General features: G+C 36.6%; 1 protein-coding gene across 1 annotated transcript in view; it reads left to right on the top strand.

Moving 5' to 3' along the window:
- Positions 1-610: 610 nt before the first annotated feature.
- LRRC3B (leucine rich repeat containing 3B) overlaps positions 611-23,634 on the top strand; it is a 335,012-nt gene continuing 311,988 nt past the window's right edge. The window contains exons 1-2 of the mRNA XM_058442569.1: positions 611-738; positions 2,168-2,285. The gene's annotated coding sequence lies outside the window, so the exon portion shown is untranslated. The remainder of the gene's footprint in view (positions 739-2,167; positions 2,286-23,634) is intronic.

The raw sequence follows: 23,634 nt of genomic DNA, 5'->3' as shown, positions 1-23,634 counted from the left end.
GTATGTCTCTCTCTCACTCTATTTCTGTCATCTATCTTTAAAATCCCTCAATGGAGTTTCACATTTTAGCAGGGGCCGGGAAAGTGGGGATAAAGTTAAATTTCCTATCTGGTCTTCCCAAACTGCTTTTGGATTATCTATCCAACCCCATTTATAGCAACTTACCATTTCAGAACTTTTCCCTCTAGAAACAGTTATTTTTATATTATGCTTCCTTCATACACAACATACACATGTGCAGACACACACACACACACACACATGCTGTTACACAATCAGTGCTTTGCTCATGCCATTTCTTCCTACTTGAATACCTTTTCTTCTCTTCTGTGCTCAACTTCTCCCTGCTCATTCATATGCCATTTGCTCTATAACCATCTCTACCATAGGCTTAACTAAGCACCCTGCTTTAGTGCTTCTGCTACTGAAATTAATTTTTTCCCTGGTGCTGAAACTAATTATTATAGAATCTGTCTTCCCTTCTAGACTGTGATGTCATAGAAGGCTCTGAATTCACCAGTGACCGGGGAAAAACAGTTTGTTGCATAAAACTGAACATGCAGTGAAAACCAGGAGTCTGTTAGCTGCATGTTTTTTTTCTTGTGGTATGATGGTTGCCTAACTTTAAGTGGGAGAATATTATCTGTTATCAATGACCTGTTGGAGTACAGTGTAGAAGAAATCTGATGCCATGATTGGTTGGTGATGTCTGCCTATGGGCAGAAGTGCAAGTAGCAGGTTTGTGAATGGACCCTCTAAATATCAGGTTTTTAGACCCAAGCCTCTGAAAACTGTATACACTTGGGTTAAAATACCATCTTCAAACCCTCTTTCTTTTCTTTTGTAAGTGGTTTATCAGCTATCACTGTTGTGACATACATGTAGAAGTGGTATTAATGGGCACTTTGTTTTTTGCAGTCGAAGGAAGGCATCATGTTTTGTTTTTCTGGCCTGGAATCCTGTTAAAATCAAGGAGCAGGTTCTCAATGCTTATTCTCAGAAGCTTATGGGGAAACATCAGAGAGCTTACTTTGTGTTTTAAGACTAAGCATTTGGAACTACAGAATGACCCTGAACCTCGGGTCCTTGAGTCCCCACAACAGACCAGGGAAGAAAATGGGGCAGTTTTTTTGTGTGTATGTGTGGGTCTGTGACTACCTTTGTTGTCCTTTCCCTGCAAAATCTTAAAAGAGGCAAGCCTCTACCTCTATCTCCCCACTGTTCAGATGTACTTAATTAGACTAATTTATCAGGAGACAGATAACTAGAGCAACAAGTTATGCTTTATCTAGTATGACAAGAGATGGCTATTTTCATATCTTTGGTTAAATTTTCAAGAAAATTGATATAAACTAGTATGATATGTTCCAAATTTCTAACTCCAGTGACAGAAATAAAGGAACAGAATGACTCAAGTCTATTACTGCTATGTTCGTATGTAATATTCAAAGCTATGAGAAGGGAAACAGCTTCAACCTAAAAAGGCCAGACCCTGGCCAATGAATGTTTTTTACACCTAAGGAACAGTGCATTCAGAAATGGAAGACATGAGCAAATGAAAAGATTCATGTATCAGTCATGTGTAGGAGCACTACAAGGCAGGGGATGTAAAGAGAAATGAAGCAATCTCCGAACTTATACACTTATATTTTAATGGAGGAGTCAAGATATGTACATAATTAATTGTAAAGCAGACTAGAGTGTGTATTATACTAGCAGTGCAGGTAAAATGCTGAGAGAGCACAGTGAATGAATACTGACTTCAGGAGTCAGTATCTATATAATCTTCAATAGGAGAAGGAGGAGAGAAATTGGATTCTGGATTGAATAGATATCTGAGCAGAGGTATAGGGGATTTTAGATGAGTTTTCAGACTACTTTCCATGTACTAAGTACTGTGCTAGGTCCCAGAAATAAAGGGATATGAGTAAAATATAGTTCCTGGCACTAAGGGAGAATATTTAGGCTAGTTTGGGTGAAATATTGACATAAAGGATAAGTAGTTAAAAGAGTATAATTAGATAATTAAAAGATTTGAATGAAAACAAAGGAGTTGAGTTTACTTGATTTACTTGATTCTTTGCTTATTAAAGGCTTTGGGGAATGGAAGTGACATGATATTTTTTCCTTTTTCCTTTTTTTCTTTTTTTTTTTTTTTTTGAGGCAGAGTACCACTCTGTCACCCACGCTGGAGTGCAGGGGTGCAATCAAGGCTCACTACAGTCTCAACCTCCTGGCCTCAAATGATCTGCTCATGTCAGCCTTTCAGGTACTTGGGACCACAGGTATGCACAACCATACCCAGCTAATTTTTTATTTTTAAATTTTTTGTAGAGATGAGGTCTTTCTATCTTACCCTGGCTGATCTCAAACACTTGGGCTCAGGCAGTCCTTCTACTTGAGCCTCCCAAAGTGTTGGGATTGCAGTCATGATCCACCATGCCCAGCCATAATATTTTTATTTGTTTTAATTGTGTGTTATCTCTAATGTTACTTGAAACTCTTTAATGAAAGCTATTTAATTATTTAGAAAGTATACTGAAGTATCATTAATTTGGATTCTATTTTTTTCATAATTCCAACAGGTTTGTTTAAAATTTGCTTTTGCATTTTCTGTGAGTAAAGGATTTGATTTTCTAAATGACAAATAGCATAATTGAGATTCTTGGAGGAATATTTTCATTTCAAACTTGTTTTAAGTGCTTAAAACATTTGTTTGCATGTCCATGGTATATTTGCTCATGGTTAGAACTTCATTAATGCTGAGTTAGTTAAAGATTAATATAATTAATGATACAGCCTGGCTCTGTGTCCCCACCCAAATCTCATTCCAAATGTAATTTCCAGTGTTGGAGGAGGAGCCTGGTGTGAGGTTATTGAATCATGGGGGTGGACTTCCCCCTTGCTGTTCTTGTGATAGAGTTCTCACGGGATCTGGTTGTTTGAAAGTGTGTGGCGCCTTCCCCCTTCTCTCCCTCTCCTGCCAGCCATATGAAGATGTGCCGGCCTCTCCTTCACCTTCTGCCATGATGGTAAGTTTCCTGAGACTTCCACAGAAGCAGAAGACTGTATAGCCCACAGAACCAGGAGCTGATTAAGCCTCTTTTTTTTTTTTTTAAGTAAATTATACAATCTCAGATACATTTTTAGAGCAGTGTGAGAATGGACTAATTAATTAATATATTCTATAATCTAGGTTGTAAGTTATTTGATATCATCATTTCAGAAAAAAACTAATTAGATTGGTGAGTGTTTTAACTTTTATATTATCTTTTGAGATAGAACTATTTTGGGAATATAAGTCTAGTTTGAAGCTAGGGCTCTAAAATAATCTTATTATTTCACGGGAAAGCCCACATACCTACCACCTATATGACTTCTTCAATAGTAGTAAAAAGCCTGCCAACCAGAAAAAGCCTAGAACCAGATGGATTCATAGCCACATTTTACCAGCGGTACAAAGAAGATCTGATACCAATCTCACTGAAACTATTCAAAAAAATTGAGGAGGAGGGACTCCTGTCTAATTCATTCTATGAGGCCAGCATCATCTTAATACCAAAACCTGGGAAACACAACAAAAAAGAAAACTTCAGCCCAATAGCCTTGATGAACAAAGAGATGCAAAAATCTTCAACAAAATACTAGCAAACCAAATCCAGAAGCATATCAAAAAGCTAGTCCACCATGATCAAGTAGGCTTTATCTCTGGGATGCAAGGTTGCTCAACACATGCACACCAATAAATGTGATTAATCACATAAACAGAACTAAACACAAAAACCACATGATCATTTCAATAGATGCAGAAAAGGCTTTCAATAAAATTCAACATCCCTTCATGTTAAAAACTCTCAACAAAATAGGCACTGAAGGAACATACCTCAAAATAATAAAGCCATCTGTGAAAAATCCATAGTCAACATCATACTGAATGGAGGAAAGCTAGAACCGTTCCCCTTAAAAACCAGAACAAGACAAGGATGCCCTCTTTTACCTTTTATTCAGCATAGTACTGGAAGTCCCAGCCAGAGCAATCAGGCAAAATAAATAAAAGCCATCAAAATAGGAAGAGAAGAAGGCAAACTGTCTCTGTTTGCAGACAATATGACATTATATCTAGAAAACTCCACAGTGTCTGCCTAAAAGCTCCTTGATCTGATAAACAACTTCAGCAAAGTTTCAGGATACAAAAATCAATGTACAAAAATCAGTAGCATTCTTATACACCAACAACATCAAGCTGAGAGCCAAATCAAGAATGCAACTCCATTCACAATTGCCATGAAAAGAATAAAATACCTAGCAGTATGGCTAAACTAGAGAGGTGAAAGAGCTCTACAATGAGAATTACAAAACACTGCTCAAAGAAATCATAGATGACATAAATGGAGAAATATTCTCTGCTCATGGATAGGAAGAATCAATATTGTTAAAATGGCCATACTGCCCAAAGCAATTTAGAGATTCAATACCATTCCTATTAAACTATCAATGATATTCTCCACAGAGTTAGAAAAAAAAAATTAAATTCATATGGAACCCAAAAAGAGCCCAAATAGCCATGATAATCCTAAGCAAAAAGAACAAAGCTGAAGGTATTATATTACCTGACTTCAAACTATGCTAAAAGGCTGAAGTAACAAAAACAGCATCGCATAGGTACAGAAAACAGGCACGTAGACCAATGGAACAGAACAGAGAGCCCAGAAATAAGGCCACACACCTATGACCAGCTGATCTTCAACAAAGCTGACACAAACAAGCAATGGGAAAAGGACTCCCTATTCAACAAATGAAATAATTGGCCAGCTGTATGCAGTAGATTGATATTAGACCCCTTCTTTACACTGTATATAAAAATCAACCTAATGGCCAGATACGGTGGCTCAGGCCTTTAATTGCAGCACTTTGAGAGGCCAAGGTGGGCATATCACCTGAGATCTGAAGTTTGAGACCAGCCTGACCAACATAGTCAGACCCTGTCTCTACTAAAAATACAAAAATTAGCTGGGTATGGTGGTGCGTGACTGTATTCCAGCTGCTCGGGAGGCTAAGGCAGGAGAATCACTTGAGCCCGGAAGGTGGAGTTTGCAGTGAGCTGAGATCGTGCCACTGTACTCCACCCTGGGCAAAAAAGCAAGACTCTGTGTCAAAAAAGAAAAAAACAAAAACCAACTTAAGATGGATTAAAGACTTAAATGTAAAACCTAAAACTATCAAAACCCTGGAATATAACCTAGGAAATACCATTCTGGACAAAGGACTTGGCAAAGATTGCATGACAAAAATGCCAAAAGCAGTTGAAACAACAACAAAAATTGGCAAGTGGGACCTAATTAAACAAGAGAGTTTCTGCACAGCAAAAGAAACTATCAATAGGGTGGGACAACCTACAGAATGGGAGAAAATATTTGCAAACTGTGCGTCTGACAGACGTCTAATATCTAGAATCTGTAAGGAAGTTAAATTAACAAGCAGAAAACTAACAAGCCCATTAAAAAGTGGGCAAAAAACATGAGCAGACATTTTCTAAAGATGTGGATGTAGCTAACAAGCATATGGAAAAACTGCTCAACATCAGTAATCATTAGAGAAATGCAAATCGAAACTACATAAGATACCATTTCACATCAGTAAGAATGGCTATTATTAAAAAGTCAAAAAATAACAGATGCTGGTGAGGTTGCAAAGAAAAGGGAATTCTTACACACTGCTGCCGGGAATGGAAATTAGTTCGGCTATTGTGGCAAGCAGTTTGGCAATTTCTCAAAGAACTTGAAACAGAATTACCGTTTGACATAGTCATCTCATTACTGGGTATATACCGAAGGGAAAATACATCATTCTACCATGGGGACACATGCACATGTTCATTGCAGCACTACTTATAATAGCAATGGGATCAACCTAAGTGCCCATCAATGGTAGACTAGATTTTGAAGAATGTGGTACACATACACTATGGAATACTATGCAACCATAAAAGAGAATTAGATCCTACCTTTTGCAGCAACATGGATGAAGCTGAAGGCCATTATGCTAAGCAAACGAACACAGGAAGAGAAAATCAAATACCACATATTCTCGCTTACAAGTGGGAGCTAAACATCGGTACATATGGACACAAAGAAGGGAACAACAGATACTAGGGCCTACTCGAGGGTTAGGGGTGGGAGAAGGGTGAGGACTGAAAAACTACTTATTGGGTACTGTGCTTATTACCTGAGTGATGAAATAATCTGTACACTAAATCCCCGTGACATGCAATTACATATAAAATAAACGTGCACATGTACCCCTGAACCTAAAATAAAAGTAAAAAATAAAAGACTTCTCCAACAACCATTTAAATAAAGTTTTATTTTATTTTTAATTGACAAATAATAATTGAATATACTTGTAGAGTACAATGTGATATTTTTATACATGAATACGTTTTGGAATGATTGATTCAGGCTAACTAGCATATCCATCACCTCATATATTTATCATTTCTTTGTGGTGAGAACTTTCAAAATTATCTTAGTTATCTTGAAGTATACAGTACATTTGATAGTCATGGTCATCAGTGTTTTGGGTTTTGGGCTCAATGCAATCGATATTACAGCTTGGAAATAAAACTCTTTCCTAATCCAGAAGGGATCAGACTACCCTACTATTCTACATTAAAATCCTAGGATCAAAGATACCAGTATCACATATGTAATTAGTGGCTTTCAATGAGCCAATGAAATAATTTACATTCTTACTAACATGTCTCCTTCAGACAACACTTTAGTAGTTGGAAAGATACTAATAAATGCCCCTTTGTGTAAAATTATGGCTGTTAATTGTCAGTGTAACAAGTAATAATAACTGGTAACATTTGGTACTAATGCTAATCTGCTGATCACTGGTAGCAGTAAGCACACTAGTCAAAGTTCATTCTCCAGGATTTGAGTTCATGGCATTTGGGCTGATTATTATCATTCTCCATAGAAATCAATAGAGCTCTTAAATGGTAAATATTTGAAAAGTGAATGTCAGAGAAAACTCAACAATTTTTAAAAAATCAACAGATACTGAGTACTATATACTTTAATGTTAGAGGCTCACAAGAGGAATTCAAAAATGTTATTAAGGTGAGCAGCCTTTAACTTACCCATTTGTCCTAAGTATTCTCACTTTTACCCCCATGATAATGCTTTATTATGGTTCATATTTTGGAGGACACTATGATAAATGGTTCTGATTACATTCTTTATTTCCTTTATAGTTTTCTTTTGTGGTTTTGATCATTTTAAGTAGAGTTGTTCATCTTCTCTATATCTGCTGTGAAGGACATATATAATTTTATGCATGAATGTGCTCCATGGGAGGACATGAATTATTAATTGTTACACCTAGCACCAAGCCATATGACCATTGGAATGCTGACTGAGGCTCTCAAAGACTGGCTTTCCTATGGCTGCATATGTGGTCTTTCAAGGTGTTCAAGGGGAGAAAGATTGGTCTGCATATTTGAACATCTCAACTATAAACCCCAGTGCTCACCACCTTCACCATCATTCCAATTACTCAGTGAAGACAATGAATGAACATTCAAGTTATAGAAAGTTAACATGAAAGTTCAATTCAGCAAACTTTGTAAGCCAATGGAAAGATAGAGCTTTCTTCTTCAATTAATTCCAGGGACTTGAGGTTATCTTAAAATGAGTAGATACACATATCCAGATATCTAAATTAAGACTTTGTTTCTTTCTTGTGCATCTAGGTTGTTTTTAAAACTCCCCTTGCTAATTCCCAATATTATTTTTGATTATTGCCTTTTAGAATATTAGAACTCATAGTGGTCCCCTAGTATAGTAAACTAAAGCATATTGGAATTGTTAAATATGATTTACTGATCTTCACTTTAACAAGTTTAAAATGGTCAGAAATTTCTGAAGGTACATTGTGTTTTGTGTGTCATATAATATATATCATTCTGAAAAAGACAGACATTGGATTCCTCCTCCCTTTTTCCCCTACCCTCAGCCCTTTCCCACCACACAGCTATACAAGTAGAAGAGGTTTATGTGATCCATATAAACTGGGCCCAAATATATTCCTTTGAAATAATCTTGAATGCTTTATTGCTTTCTCTTGATGAGCCCTTTGGCTTCACAAGGGTAACATTTTTCTCTTGATACTATATACTGGCATTTTAACAATGATGATGGGAAATTACTAAACTAGGAAAAAATTGTGAATGCTGCAATTCTTAGGATGCTGTCACCCTTTACTCTTCCAGAGGGAGATCCTCTACTCCATTATTAACTACTTTTCACAGTAGCTGGAGCTGCTAAGTGATTGGTGAGCTTGGTGCATTCGTTGGGCCACATTTTACTACTGAGCCAGGTCCAATCCCAGACTTGGAGTCTGCTCTGGGGACATAGATTTAGGAGAGAAGAAAACTTAATTTAACTTTGCAAGCCTAAGTTAATACACTAGCAATGCATACCATAGAACACCCACAGAAGAACAAGGACAAGAGGAATACACAACAAGACTTGTGTATTCCTCAGTCATTAAGAAACTGGTGTTGGCTGGGTGTGGTGGCTCACCCCTGTAATCCCAACACTTCGGGAGGCTGAGGCAGGCGGATCACCAGGTCAGGAGTTCGAGACCAGCCTGACCAACATGGTGAAACTCCCGTCTGTACAAAAAATACAAAAATTAGCCAGGTGTAGTAGCATGCACCTGTAATCTGAGCTACTCAGGAGGCTGAGGCAGGAGAATTGCTTGGACCCAGGAGGCAGAGGTTGCAGTGAGCTGAGATCATGCCGCTGCACTCCAGCCTGGGTGACAGAGTGAGAATCAGTCTCAAAAAACAATAAATAAATAAATAAATAAGAAACTGGTGTTATTGTTCTAGTGTGTATCACCCCATTAGCAGAAAAAAGGAGGGGAGGAGGTGTGACTGGCAAGTATATAGGAAAATGGAGAGAGGTTTGTTCCATTTGAACTGCTATGAATTCTTATTCTTTCGAAGGATGAGAGCAGTAATGCTTTGTTAACCCTTGTGATGCCAGCTGGCATTCTCATTTCTGTGAAGTTTCCTAAGATTCAGAAATCCAGATGAATTTCTGCCTTCACACTATTACCTCATAACTACTGGGTTGGTTCTATTTCTGGTAATTCAGAAACTCAAATGTGTAAACATGAATAGAATAAGGTCATTTGGAGGTAAGTTTACAGTTTATTTAAGGAAAGAAAAGAAAACCATATAAAATAAGTAGAATACAAGGCAGAATTAATTAGTTAGGTAAGTAGCAGAAAAAAGAGAAATGAGTAGTCTTCATGGACTGGGGTGGAGAAGAAAGGACTGATTCACAGAGGAGGAGGCATAGTTGATAGAATTAGCTAGGCAACTCATGCACTGTTGGTGGGAGTGTAAACTGGTACAGCTATGTAGAAAAGGTTGGCAAAATCTATTAAAATTATGTACGGGCATAATTTTCTATCCAGTAATTACCCTTCTTAGAGGTTATCTTGGGAAACATCCACAGGCTCACAGGGAAGCATGCCCAACAACATTAATTCTAGCAGTGGCTGTAACAGTAGAAACTGGCTGTAATCTATGGATTTCTAAGGAAATGACTACGTAGATAAACTAAAACATAGCCACACTACAGAGTCTTGCACAGGTATGATGAATAATCAGATAACTCTACACTAAAAATATTAAAAGACATCCAAGACACAATTTTAAATAAGCAAATTCACATGCAAAATGATAGCACATAAAACAACATGCATGTAAATACAAATACGTAGAAAAAATAGGAGATGCCACAACAAATTGTTGGCAGCAGATCCTTTCAGAAAGATGCCTAGGATTGAACATATGTTTAAATGGGACATAAGCCTTAGCTGTATGTACTTATATTACTCATATAATTAAATTTTTGTAAAGTAATTTTTCAATGAAGAATCCAAATAAGCAGAAGAAGCAGCTGGAAAGGAAACAGCAAGATACCTGGGAGAATACGCAGATGTGCACCCAAGCTCCAAACTGATCCTTAGCTCCTTATTGCCCACCCTTCTAATCTGGCTCATCTCAAGTTTTGCAATCTAAAGTGCATATATGTTTGCGTTGCTTCCCTTCTTAAAAGGAGTATGTACAAACCCCTTCTAAAGGCCTCCGAAATCTCACTTTACTGCTCCTTTTCAGTTTCACCTCTTCCAATTCCTTTCCCGCATTTTCAGCTGTAGCTGGACCAAACCACTCGCAGTTTGTGCCTGAACCACCCTAGTTGCACCTCTGTGACTTTGTGCATGCTGCTGGAAAGATCCTCTCCTCTTTGGTCACCTAGTAATCCTCAAGGCTGTCAAGTCCTGGGTAGAAACTTTCCTGAGAGCATCACCTCTGTCACTGTGAATTACCGTATCCTTCTTTTTTGCCTGCATCGTAGGCTGTATATACTTCTGTCACCTATGTCACTCACTTGGACTCCTGTTTCCTTGCCTTTGTACAGTTTAAATTTTTTATGGATAGGGACTATGTGTGTCAAAAATTTATTTGTTCACTCACTGTTTTATTCAACCAAAAAATTGGTGCCTGTTACGTTCCAGGCATTATGCTGGGTGCTGAAGAAGACAAAATTAAATAAAACATATTTTCTCTTCTCAAGAATCTCATAATACTGGGGTAAAGAAAGAAATGGGTGGAAAGGTAAGAGCAAAATTAAGATGGTGTTATACCATGGGAGAAAAGAACTTCAAAACAGAGGACATGGTAGACATTGGACATTGCTTTAGCAGGTTACTTCCCAACCTCCCATTTCCTCACTGTGTACTGACAACCTCACCCATATTGTGTCTGACTTGCTCCACCTATTAGCAGGCATATAAGCCAAGCAAGGTTAGACACCTCTTCACTCCTGTCGTTATATTCTTGAGTAGTGGGACATGAAGACAGACATCTTGGCTGCTTCTAGGGCAGCAGCAGCAGCCCCATGCCATGTGGCCCAGTGGTTCCTGCAAGGGTCTTATTTCTTGTTCTCCTTCTAGTTCTAGCCTCTTGCCTTCTCTCAACTCTGTGAGGTATCATGCATACAACCCTATTTCCTTTTCCACTGTAATTTCCTGGAGAGTTAGTTTCTGTCACTTATAACCTACAGCTCTATCTGACACCCTGGGTGAGCAGTAGATAATGCCACAGAATGGTCAAGAGTCCAAATCCTGAATAATGTCATTTGGATTCCAATAGACGGTCATCGGTGACTTCCTTTCTAAGATGCAATTCAGGTTTTTAGTTGGGCCAGAGCTTGATTGTAGGGTGCAGCCAACCAGCAATTTATGTGAACAGATTACTCATCCCACCATGCCTCACTGCATCTTCTCTTGTGATTATTTGCATTCTTGAAGACTCTGATGGATATGGAGGTGAAGAATTCCAAGGAACTAATTTCTCTATAGGCTGAATGTGCCTATTGGTAACTGTCCAAAGGTCAGTTCTTTTTTTTACAAATATGACCAGCCTGGGGTCAGCCAGCTTGCTTTGGAAGCCAAAAGGTGCTGATTTGTTTCTGGAATTTGTCTTACCTGAGCAAGCACTTCTGTTAAATCAGCTAGTTTATTCACCTTGGCTTGTTTTGGGAACCAGTCAATTATTAATAAGGCTTTAAAATGCCTCATGAATTTGATGATATGGGAGAAGTCTGGATTCCTGACTGACTTCATGAAACAAAGCTCTCCCTACCACACACTCATAACATAGAAGGGCTGGAATCAACCATACAGTTTTACATTTCTTTTCTTTGTACTTGTACCTGACGGTGGGACAGTGGTGGGGGCCATATATAAATAAATTCAAGTTTAATTAAAACTAAATTAACACAAAAAACCATACATTGATCACTCAGTTCTTTACTGAGTGTGGATAATCAATGTTACACTTTGTTCTGTCAGGCAAGCTTCCTTCCAATTGATTGCCTCGGAGATGACCCAAAAAGGCCTCTCTCAAAGCTCTTTTCCTCTAGGAACCAATTCCCAGTTCCACCCCCAACCAGGTAGATTTTTCCCTGCCAACACACACACACTCCCTCCAGTGAATTGTTAAAGCAGCTTTACAGAGTTTATGTTAAGATCACCGATTATGGATGCAGAGGGACCTCCATTCAAATCATTGGCTCTCCTACCACTGGTTGTGCTGTGTGACCTTGGGAAAGCTCTTCATCTCTCTGAATCTAATTTTTATATTCTGCAAATTGTGTCTGACAACTAGCTCATAGTAATTCTTTTGAGGACTAGGTAAAGAACATAGATGTGAAAGGCACATTGTTGGGCATGTAGCAATTTGATTATTGATCGTCATTTTAAAATTATTATTTATGTATTCATCATTAATATTTATTAGTGCTCTCTTTAGGACTTACAAAAATCTATAAGATTCTAATTTATTTGTTTTATCGCCAGGAGAACATAAAATCTTCATTCTTGTATGCCAAGTGGGGCTAATATTTGTAGAGTAAGTTTTTACTACCATTGTTATTCTGTTAGTCTATTATTATGTCTTATATGATCACTGTTCTAGGCCATGAGGCCAGTGTTACTCATTTATGTATGCTGAGCACCTAGCACGGCGTTTGGAAGTGTTTAGAAACTCAACGTCCATTACTGAGTGAATGAATAAAGAAACTAAGGATGCATTGTCCCAAGTGTCCTTTTAAATAGAAATTTCCTTGGTGACAGAGACTGTGGCTATCTTTGTATCCATGGAACCTAATAGGTGTCCAGTAAACATTTGCTGAATTTATTCTGTTAAAATTGAGAGAAGGGATTTGTTACTTAATTACAGAATAGCAGTGAGCTGAGTTCATTTCTGCTAGCCCTTCTATTTTCTGTCTGCCTTCGTTTATTTCTAGTCCCTATTGTGGAACCTGGCATGAGAATCTATTAACAGGAAGACAAAAGGGATTAACTCAGTAAGAACTGAATTGAGTTCTCAGTAAGACTCAACAATATCCCTTTCTAATTCCTACTCAGCCCCCACAGTTGTATCATGGCAGGTGAGAGAAAGAAATCATATTGTGTTCTTGCTTACTTGCCCATTCTAAATGTGTTTATGACATGGACAATCCCAGCGTCAAAGGGATACTGGAAGGGGAAAATAACTCATATAAGGGTAATAAACAGCCTTAGAGGGTGTCAGGGAAGGTGAGATTTGCTTTAATTGGGAGTGGTGGTACTCTAAAGGATTGATTGTGTAGACATGAGTCTTGGGCCTTTTTAAACTCAAGACAGTTTAGCTGACTTCTTACCTCCAAAAAACCTGCTTTTTGATTCACTATGCTGGATGAAAAGGAAGGGAGAAGGTTGACGTTGAAGGTAGTTGACTGCTCCTCTCACTGTCTAGGACTATTTCTCTAATTGCTTTATCCATGAAATGGCTCTGCCTTCACCTTCAATGAGTAGGACCCATCCAATGCTCCCCTGCCAAGATACCACCAGAGGAGCAGCCAACTGCATCCGCCAGAGTGGGGAGCAGTCAATGTGAAAACAATCCGCCTGGATTTCTCAACTGGTATTTAACTTGCAATCACTGGTTAACTCTCACCAACACTCTCATCCCATTGGCCAGGCAACTTTGTGCAGAGTGCCCTGAACAACACAAGAACTTGGATTGGGTTGTAATCCAAATTCTACTAGGTCCTAGGATCACTACTATGGCCTCTTACTAGCTGTGTGACTTTATAAAAGTTACTAAACCTCTCTGGGTCTTACCTATATGTATAATGTCATATTTGCCTGAAGGTGCTAGGTTTGTCTTTTGATATCTCTTGTGACTCTCAAATTGTCTTGCCATGAAACTGCTCTAGATATTCCCAGCCTAGACTAGTTGTGGGGGTTAAGTGGGAACATATTGGTGATATTCTCACTGTTGACCCCCTTTCCTTTCAAATTTCCTCCAAAGACCTTGGTTATAGATAGACTTTGTTCATAGATATAAACAAACAGCTTGTCAGAGCCACATGCATGTTGATAAAAACTAGAAAATATAGAAAGGCCTCTGGACAAATCATTTCACCAGTGCCCTCTTAGGTGGATAACAGGGGACCTTAGAGATGTTTGAATGGCATGTACAGGGACATTCATAACCACATAATCTCACAGCCAGCGACTGAAAACCACCTCAGTGTCCATCAACAAAAGAGTGAACAATAAAATTGTGATATATTAATACGGCAGAATACTACTTGCCAAAGAAAACAAACTACTGATACATGCAACAATGTGGATCAATCTCGCAGATACTAGGCTGTATGAAAGAAACCAGATGCAAAATGGTACTTGTCTGATACCATTTATATGAATTTAAAGAACACAGGCAAAGCTAAGTGATAGCAATGGAAGTCAGAAGGTGGGTTACCTAGGTATAGAAAGTCGTGGATATTGACTGGAAAGAGTATGGGACTACCGACACGCTCTGTATCTTCATCTGAGTGATGAGTACTTGAGAGTTTACATTTATAAAAAAATCTATATACTTAAAATTAGTGCACGTTATGTATGCTGTATCCCGATAAAAGTGTGTTTATGTATTTATACACACTCATGTAATTATTCAGTGATTAGGAATATAGATAGATGATGATAGATAGATAGATAGATAGATAGATAGATAGATAGATAGATAGATGATAGATAGATAGTTTTGGGTTTTGTTTTCTCCCTTGAAGGAAATTATAAAGGGAAACAAAAGGTCTTTTCAGTGAACAAATCCCACAGTGGTGTTACCATCAATGAAAAATGGCCTCTGGATTTAGATGCCTAGAGGCTAGATTATACTGATGGTTATTAGGAAATTGCTTCTAAGGAAGGCCAACCTCTACTAAATTAATAATCAGTCTTTGGTTACCCTGAAGGTAGAATATAAGTCTAATGAAATTTATTTTGACACAATCAAATTGTATTGACTTCTCAGTAATGGCCTCTGTGCCTCATTAGTTAGCACAGAAAAGATTATAGTAAACAATCAGTCACTAAACTCATTCAGAACCATCTCTTAAAATGTAGAATCCTCTGCTAAAAACACAATAAGCTTATTAATTAAAACACAGTTGATGCCTCTCTATTCTTCACAAAAAGTGTGATTTATCTGCTCACTCATATGTTAAGGTCAAAGATAAAGAAAAATACTATCATCAGCAATATTTTTAAAAAATCTTTTAAAATGTATGTAGATCTAGAACTTTTTTCCTTTTTTGAATGTGAGTGGTAACAAAAAACAAAGGATAACAAAGATTTATAACTTATTAATTTGAAAATATACAGATGTGAGCAGCATTGCTGGAAAACCTATTGGTTTATTTACATAGTACCCAAATAATTGTGTTGACATGGAAGTATTAATGTGCCTGAATTCTCAACACTATGCTTACAATTTTCTAACAAATTATTAAATTTCAGAATTATACATTATGTTCATTCAGGTGAGAAAAAGAAAAAATAAAAAAAGAACTGACGGGAATTCACTTAATAAGGACCAAGCAAAATAAGTCATGTATTATTGATGAAGAATTTTTTATCTTCAATGTAAATTCCCATTTTAGAATATATTAGAGAACTTGGAGGAAGAAGACAGATGCATGGCAATGTCAGGATTTGCTAAAACGTATGGAGTGCAACCTGGAAACCCACAACTTTTATTCGAGTGGCCAGAAAACATGTTTCTTTCAATCCACCTAATTCTAATAAGATGCTAAAGCAAAGGTCATCATGTAGCAAATGGTTTTCCAACAGCATCTCCCAGGACTCCGGGGTTATTTGGAGGGCAAGCTTTCCCAATTCCCTCCACTTTCAAAAGAAGTACAGAGAGAGAAAAAAATGAGAATGCTTTTTTTCTCAGGAAAAAATTTGTTGTAGAAATGCTAAGAAGACAACAACAGTGTATTCTTTCCAATAAAGACACCTCAGGTTAGTTTCAACACGTTGCATGTCCACAAGGAAAGGAACCACAATTGCAATAAGGTTTTGGTACAAGGAAATAATAAAACCATTTTAAAGATAATTCTTCATTATGTTTTGGTAGGAGGGAAAAAACTTTCCAAGGGGATAAAATACCACTCTTGTGTTTACAAATGCAAACACTGAAGCCAGGTGGGTAAAGTTGCCTGTCTGAGGTCATTGTTTCTCAAACCATCTTTCCTGGACCAGTGACATCAGCGTTACCTGGGAACCTGTTAGGAGTGCAAATTGCCAGTCCCTACTCCAGACATATGAAATCAGAAGCTCTGGGGACAGGACCCAGCAATCTGTGATTTAACAAGCCCTCCAGGTGATTCTGGTCCTGCTAACATTTGAGAACCACTACCCTAAGTTGTTAGAGAGGAAACTAAAAGTTTTACAGCTAGAACCAACTTCTCCTTGCTGGAAGTCCTAGTGGCAAAGCTGAGAATAGAGCCTAGTAGGACATTAAAACTTGTTCCTTACAACTCTATGGACAATCTCAGAGAACACACTTTATTCATATTACATTAAAGTGGACCTTGCGGTAAGATAAACTCTCCATACTCAAAGCAATAGGATTGTGGGAAAAAAGCAAAATGAGTCAACTTAGCCAAATCTTTTTAGAAGTGGGAAATGTACCTTATTTTTAGAGGTTTCTCACTGGGGTCCTCAATATTTATGATATTTCTTACACAACATATATTGGCTTCTCTGAAAATCTAAAATGTTTATTCCCAGCATAATTCATCATGCTTCATCAATTTTGCCTTACAAAAGTGTATTCTTTGGAAGACTTCAGGCCAACCGCCTTGTTTTCCTTGGGTCTGTCTTAGAGGTCACAAATGCAGGCAGGCAGGTGCCCTGAATGAGTGGAAGACAAGCAGTAAAATTGTTGATAACCAAAAACCACAGACCCTATCTAAATGAAGAAGCTCCTCACCTCTGGCCAGTTTTCGCTGTATCAGAATACAAACCCATCAATTGCCACATCTTCCAGTTTTTTATAGAAAACAGAAATCTGATTTTTTTTTGAAAACCCTTGGTTTTTAAATGTTAGCAACAAATGTGTGTTTTCAAATACCATGCAAACTATATAAGATGTGTGTGTGGCTCATCAGTTCTTGACCTCTGTTACATACTAATACATAATATATTGTGAATAATTGATGACCAGATTTGTCCAGGGGAGAACTGTCTACCTGGGATTAAGGCAGGTACCTGTTAACTTTAAGAGCATAACCTCGGTTTACAAAAAGTTTCCACCAGAAATGTGTGTCCCTGGAGAAAATAGAGATGTTATGGTGTGAGTATACATAAGGGTTTCAGGATCAGTCAAACATTATCTTACACTGCTGTGGCCTTTACTCCAGCTAGCCAATACTACCTTTTCAATATTTTCCAAACTTTGCATGTCAGCCTGATACTGCTTTTTTCTGACACGACTTCTAATGTTACTGTCACAAAACTTTTAAGGGTGTTGAAGCCAACAGGCAGGATAGAGGTGCTCTGCACTAGGTGCTTCACTTCCAGGTAGGGAGATGGGTGAGGGGAGATCCAATGACTTGCGGGGGGTCAACAACCAGTAATGGGACAGTAGTAGATGTGGAAACAGGGACCTCCCGAGTGTAATTCCTGTTTCTTTACAGCTGACCATGTAACACAATTTGCCTTGAAGGGACAATGGAACATTCAGAGATACAAGAAGGCTAGAACCCTGATTCTGAACACCTCTAGGGCATTTAGTGTCAATTTCTTATGCACAAAGTAAAGAGAAACAACAACAACAACAGATCAATCCAAGAATCCTCTTTCTACCGGAGTGAGAACCCAATGAAAAGATGATGCTAACTTTCCAAAAAGGAAATGCATTATTTAAATTACCATCAATTACCAACCTGTTTATTGTCTTCTATGCCATATTGTTATTACAAAAAAAAAAACAAAAATAAATGCCATATATTGGTAGATGCTGAAATCCAGTATCATCACGTTGTAATTCTTCTTACATGAGAAAATATTTTGGTTTATGTTCATTTCCTGATCGGCTAATTTATGTACTTAAAATAGTTGGTCTTACAAACTGCATTTTTCTAATAGTTATTTTATTATTTTTGTTTTTACAACTAACCTTTGAATCATGAAATCTTGTTTCTCAAAGTAAGTAATAATCCACTCCAATGTTTTCCAAACTTTTAGCTGGGAAACCCATTCTTCAAGTGAAAGGTCATGAGGTTACCCAATATATAAACAGAACTGAAGCAGCTATGAGATTTCCAGCAATGTTTTCCCCTAATATTTTTTCTTTGACAGTTTTTGCTGCATAAAACTCCACAAGTTCACTAGCTCACACCAAAAAGCATTTGTTCTCATGAGAGTTGGCTGATGTAGACTGGTCTTATCTGGGTAGCTCTCCATTAGGCTGTCATCTGAATTGGACTAAGGTTTGCTCCTTCACATGTCTCATGTAGGTCCAAGATTAAAGGGACAGGCAATACCAAGGAGAGGCTGTTCTTGTGACAGATTATAAAGTGTAAGAGGGCAAGCTCTACAATCATACATATTTTAAGGCTTTGATCACATCATGCCTGCTAATATCTCCTTGGCTGAGACAATTTATATGGCCAACCCCAGAGTCAAGGAGAAGGGAAGAGCACCCTGCTCACCATGAGACCACTGCAGAGGACATGTATATATAAGTCTGTTCCAGGAGAATGAAAAATTTGAACCATTAATTCAATCATCCACATTATCCTACCCTATGGTGATCTCAGAGCCAACTCTTTGTAATTCATAAAACAATAACAAGTAGTTAGCATGCATTGAATCTAACCACCTCATTTTACAAATGTATACAACTGAGATTTAGAGAGACTAATGACTTTTCCATGTCTACAAAGCTAGAGACAGGTCTAGAACCCTGATGGACTACTCAAAGTTGAGAATGTTCTCCAGCACAATATAATAGATCAGATCTACCTTCAAAAATGTCCCAAGTGCCTTGAATTAAACAGAAATATTGTAAATGTAATTTTGAGTGTACAAAGATACCTTTATTTTGGTGTTGGATTTATAAGCCTGTTTAATACAGAAACAGGAAGATGGCTTAGGTACAGTGCAGATAATAGAGCCTTATTCTTCCAGGTTCTGGCATTTACTGGCATTGTGGACTTGCAAACAGTATTTGCTTCTTTAAGCATCTTTTCTTACATTTATCAGATAGGATAGTAATGATTCCCTTGATGAATTTTTGTGAGATAAAGCATGTGACACTCAGTAATTATTAGTTCCTTTTCATTGGTTTATCATTCAGTAGATGAGAGCTATGCTTTCCTTTTCTTGTGCACTGTTAGGAAACGAATGTCCTGTTTTTCAGGAGCATATCTTCCTTACTGAAGACATATATATTATAGAAAATGGACTAATTCTCTACATAGCAAAGGACAAAGAGGTCAGTCTTCTTTGCCCAATTCTCATATTATTTCTTATACGGAGTTTCTTAGGACACTAAGAAAACTTGAAATGACTGCTTTGAAGTCAAATTCCAGATTCAATATGTATTTGGTAATTACTAATTACTATAAAAATGGACAGCAGAATTCAAAAGGTTTGAATAATTTATCTTGCAGTGGAATTTTTAAAGGCCATTTGGTCAGCAGGGTGCTTATTTGACATGTGGCTGGTGTGCTTTCTCCATTTTTTATTGATGGTCAGGTGGTATAAACAGAACCTCTGTGACATATTTATCTCTTACTTGGATGTTTTCTCACCTTGCACTGCTCTTTTAGCTTCAAGCTAGTATTTATCCTGCCATGAAAACTTGTCTATCTATTTATTAGTCTGTTATAATGTCTATAAACATGAGATTGCTTTTGAGGAACAAATGCCTAATTTGTAAAAAGAAAATCTATTTTAAAAAATTTTCCCGCAGTTTCTTTCTGCAAGAATTTTGATAAACATAATTATATTCATAGAATATATTAATGCCAACTAGGTGTATTGACTTAAATTATCTGGTAATTGAAATCGTTTGTGAAGAGCACTCTGTTAATTGAAATAGAAGTCCTGATGAAAATTCCTCTAAATACCTTTCCTCAAAATAAAAATATATGTTTCAATATTTTGCAAACTAGTCATGTACTCCGTCTGTTTTTAGCATCTGCTGCCCTGAATTATGTGGTTCAAATATAGGTTTTCTTCTACCTGGGAATGTTGAGAGATTCTTTTGTATTCCTTCAGCTCAGTAATAAAACTTTGCAGAATGTTGGGTAGAATGTTATTCAGTGAGTGGTTCAATTGAGTACAAATAATATTTAGAACTATACAGACATTATCCCTGATGGTTTTTGTATTATTGAAAGTAAACTACTATTACAAATTAGAGAAAATGAGAAGGTTTGAATCAGTTTGAATATTAGCACTTTCACATTCACAGTCTACTTCTCCATTCATTTATTTGCTACCTTTCACTGGGCTCATAGGACCCATTTCCCAGTAAGAATACTTCCCCTGGTGTTCTACAATTATGTGTAACAAAAGGGCCTTTATCTCCCAAGTTTTGCTTCTGAGCCTTGTACAAAGAGAATCATATAGCACATCCTCTTTCCTCTGGTTCATCTTCTTCAAAATTTCATTTGTGAAATTTATTTATTTTGTTACATTTAACACTATTTGATGGTTTCCTGTTGATGTATAGTATTATATGTTTGACAAAATACCATTTAATTATCTTTTCTATTCTTGATAGATATTTGAGTTGTTTCAGAGTTTTTGAAAAAATTATTGTGGATATTACCGGTAGTTTCATTAGGAATATTTTGGTGCATGTTTTTAGCGAACATATGTATGAATTTATGTTGGCTATACATGTAGAAGTGTCAGTGTTATGTCATAAGTCATAAAGAAGTTCAACTTCAGCAGATAGTTGCTCTACACACTTTCCAACACTTGGTATTATCAATATTTTTATTTTAAACACTCTGGTGTTTGTGTTTTCTGTATTGTCGGACATTTTCTTATAAGTCTTGCATTGGATATTTGCATTGTGGTTATTTATTCATTTATTTTTTGGACGGAGTTTTGCTCTTGTTGCCCAGGCTGGAGTGCAATGGTGCAATCTCGGCTCACTGTAACCTCTGCCTCCCGGGTTCAAGCTATTCTCCTGCATTGGCTCTCCTGAGTAGCTGGATTACAGGCATGCGCCACCACGCTCAGCTAATTTTTTTTTCTTTTTTTGTATATTTAGTAGAACAGGACTTCACCATGTTGGGCAGGCTGGTCTCGAACTCCTGACCACCTGTCTTGGCCTCCCAAAGTGCTGGGATTATAGGCATGAGCTGCTGCTTCCGGCCAATATCTATTTTTTATTTTTTTTGGCTCAGAGAGTTGTTTTTTCACTGATGTCTTATAATGAAGATAATTTATTTGTTTTAATATTTTATTTGTAATTATTTCAGTGTGGTTATGGATTTTTGTATCAGTTTAAGAAATCATTGCTTCCCCTATCATCATAATATTAGCATCAAAATGTTTATTTTTTCCTCATGGGAGCTTTGCCTTTTGACTTTTAACATTTAGGTCTCCAATTTGTCTGGAATTGATTTCTGCATAGAGTATGAAGTTTGATTCAAATTTTACTTTTTTGGACTGAATTTCAGTTGACTCAACAACTGTCCCATTTTTCTACTTGTGATTCTTGTATCTTATATGACACTTTCTCAATTACTTTAAAATAAACCTAAATAACTAGTTGTATGGGCCCTCTAACTTTCTAATTTTCCTTCTTTAAGATTGTCTTGATTATTTTTTGTCATTTGTATTTTTATATATAAATTTAGAATCAATTTTCAAAAACTAAAACAAAAGCAAAGAGAAAAACAAATTCCTACCAAGATTTTGATTGTAATTGTCCCAAGTTTATGAAATCAATCTGGAGAGACTTGATGTCTTTAAAATCCTAGTATTTCAATCTGTGTAGCAGGTATATTTTTCTATTTATTTCAGATTTCTTACATTTTTCTTGATATTATCTTGTAATTCTTGATGTAGAGCTCTTCCACATCATTCGTTAGGTTATTCCTAGGTATTAATGGTTTTGGGTTATTTCAAATTGTATAGTTTTTAATATTTTTATTTCTATTTATTTTGCCAGAATATAAATACAAATAATTTTGCATATTGATATTCTGTCTGGCCCCATTGCTAAATTCACTAATTAATTCAAACAGTTGTAGACTCTTTTTAGATTTTCTGTGCAAATATTCATTTCAGTCTGTCCTTTCTGGTCCTTAGTTTCTTTTCCTGGGAAAAGTAATTATTATTATATCAGCTTGGACCTTCCTTTGAATAAAAGTAATAATAACAGACATTTATCTTTTATAATTTCAGGGCAAACACTCAATATTTTACTGTTAAGCATAATGTTCACTGTGGAATTTTTATAGATGCTCGTTATAAGATTAGGTACTTCTCTTATTGATAACTAGTGATACATACATTTTAACCCACTGACCCATTTACCCCAGCATTCTGCAAGGTTTCGTTATTGAGCTGAAGGAAGACAAAAGCAATTATAATTGACTATTTTTTGTACAATCTTTTAATTTACTTACATATCTTCTTTTATAATTGCTTTTTATTCTTTCTTGCATTATTATGTTTCCACTTTAGATCATTTTATTTAGATGTAGTGGACATCTTTAACAACACATTATCTTAGTTTTGCTTATCTGGACATTTATATGTTTCTTCTTTAAAGGACAATTTCACTTCTTATAGAATTCAGGATTGGCAATAATTTTCCACTAACATTTAAAAATGCTGTTTCATTATCTTTTAGTTGCCATTATTTCTGTTGAAAAGTCAGCTATAGTCTCCTTGCCCTCTTGAAGCTAATGTATCTTTTATCTATGGCTGCTTTAAGAAATTATTTTCCTTTGTTTTTGGGTAGTGTTACTATGATCTTGTTAGTCTGCTTTGTATCTAACCTTGTTGGAGTTTGAAATGTTTTAAAAATTTGTAGCATAATGTCTTTCACCAGTATCAGAAAATATCTGGACATTGTCTCTACAAATCTGTACCTGTACCATTATCTCTCTCTTCTTCTCACATGTCTCCAATTATATATATATGCAGGATCTTCCCATTGTTTGCCATATAGCTCCTATTCTTCTTGCCAATTTTTCATCCATTTTTGCTGTCCATAATTCAGTCTTTGCCTAGAATTAGCAAATCCTTGAAGGAAAAAGCATCTCATAATATGGTGGTTCATCTCTCTGAAGTTTTCTTTCCTTTGGAATATTAACCCCTCAAGTTCTGATTGAATCACAACCTCTCTTAATGCCTTCAAACATGTTTTTTTCCCTGATTTTGAATTTTGTTTAACTTCTTTTATTGCTTTCAGTAAACTTTGGGCCATTGCAATCTACTTCACCATAGCCAGAAGCACAAGTTCCATGTTCTTTTTTAACTAAAAAATTCAATTCCGCCTACATTTATTAAGCCATAAACTTCTGCAATTCAGTTGTTCTAAGTACAAGAAGTTTCTCTCCCTGAGATTATGCTATTACATAATATTACACCATTCTCTTAGAAACTTGAGAGAAGTAGTGACAACTCTCTTCTTTGAACTAGGCTTTATTTTGGTATTTTTTAAGTGCA

This window comes from Hylobates moloch, unplaced genomic scaffold (assembly GCF_009828535.3).
Source record: "Hylobates moloch isolate HMO894 unplaced genomic scaffold, HMol_V3 SCAFFOLD_8, whole genome shotgun sequence".
Taxonomy (NCBI): domain Eukaryota; kingdom Metazoa; phylum Chordata; class Mammalia; order Primates; family Hylobatidae; genus Hylobates; species Hylobates moloch.
This window is presented reverse-complemented; position numbering and strand designations above follow the sequence as displayed.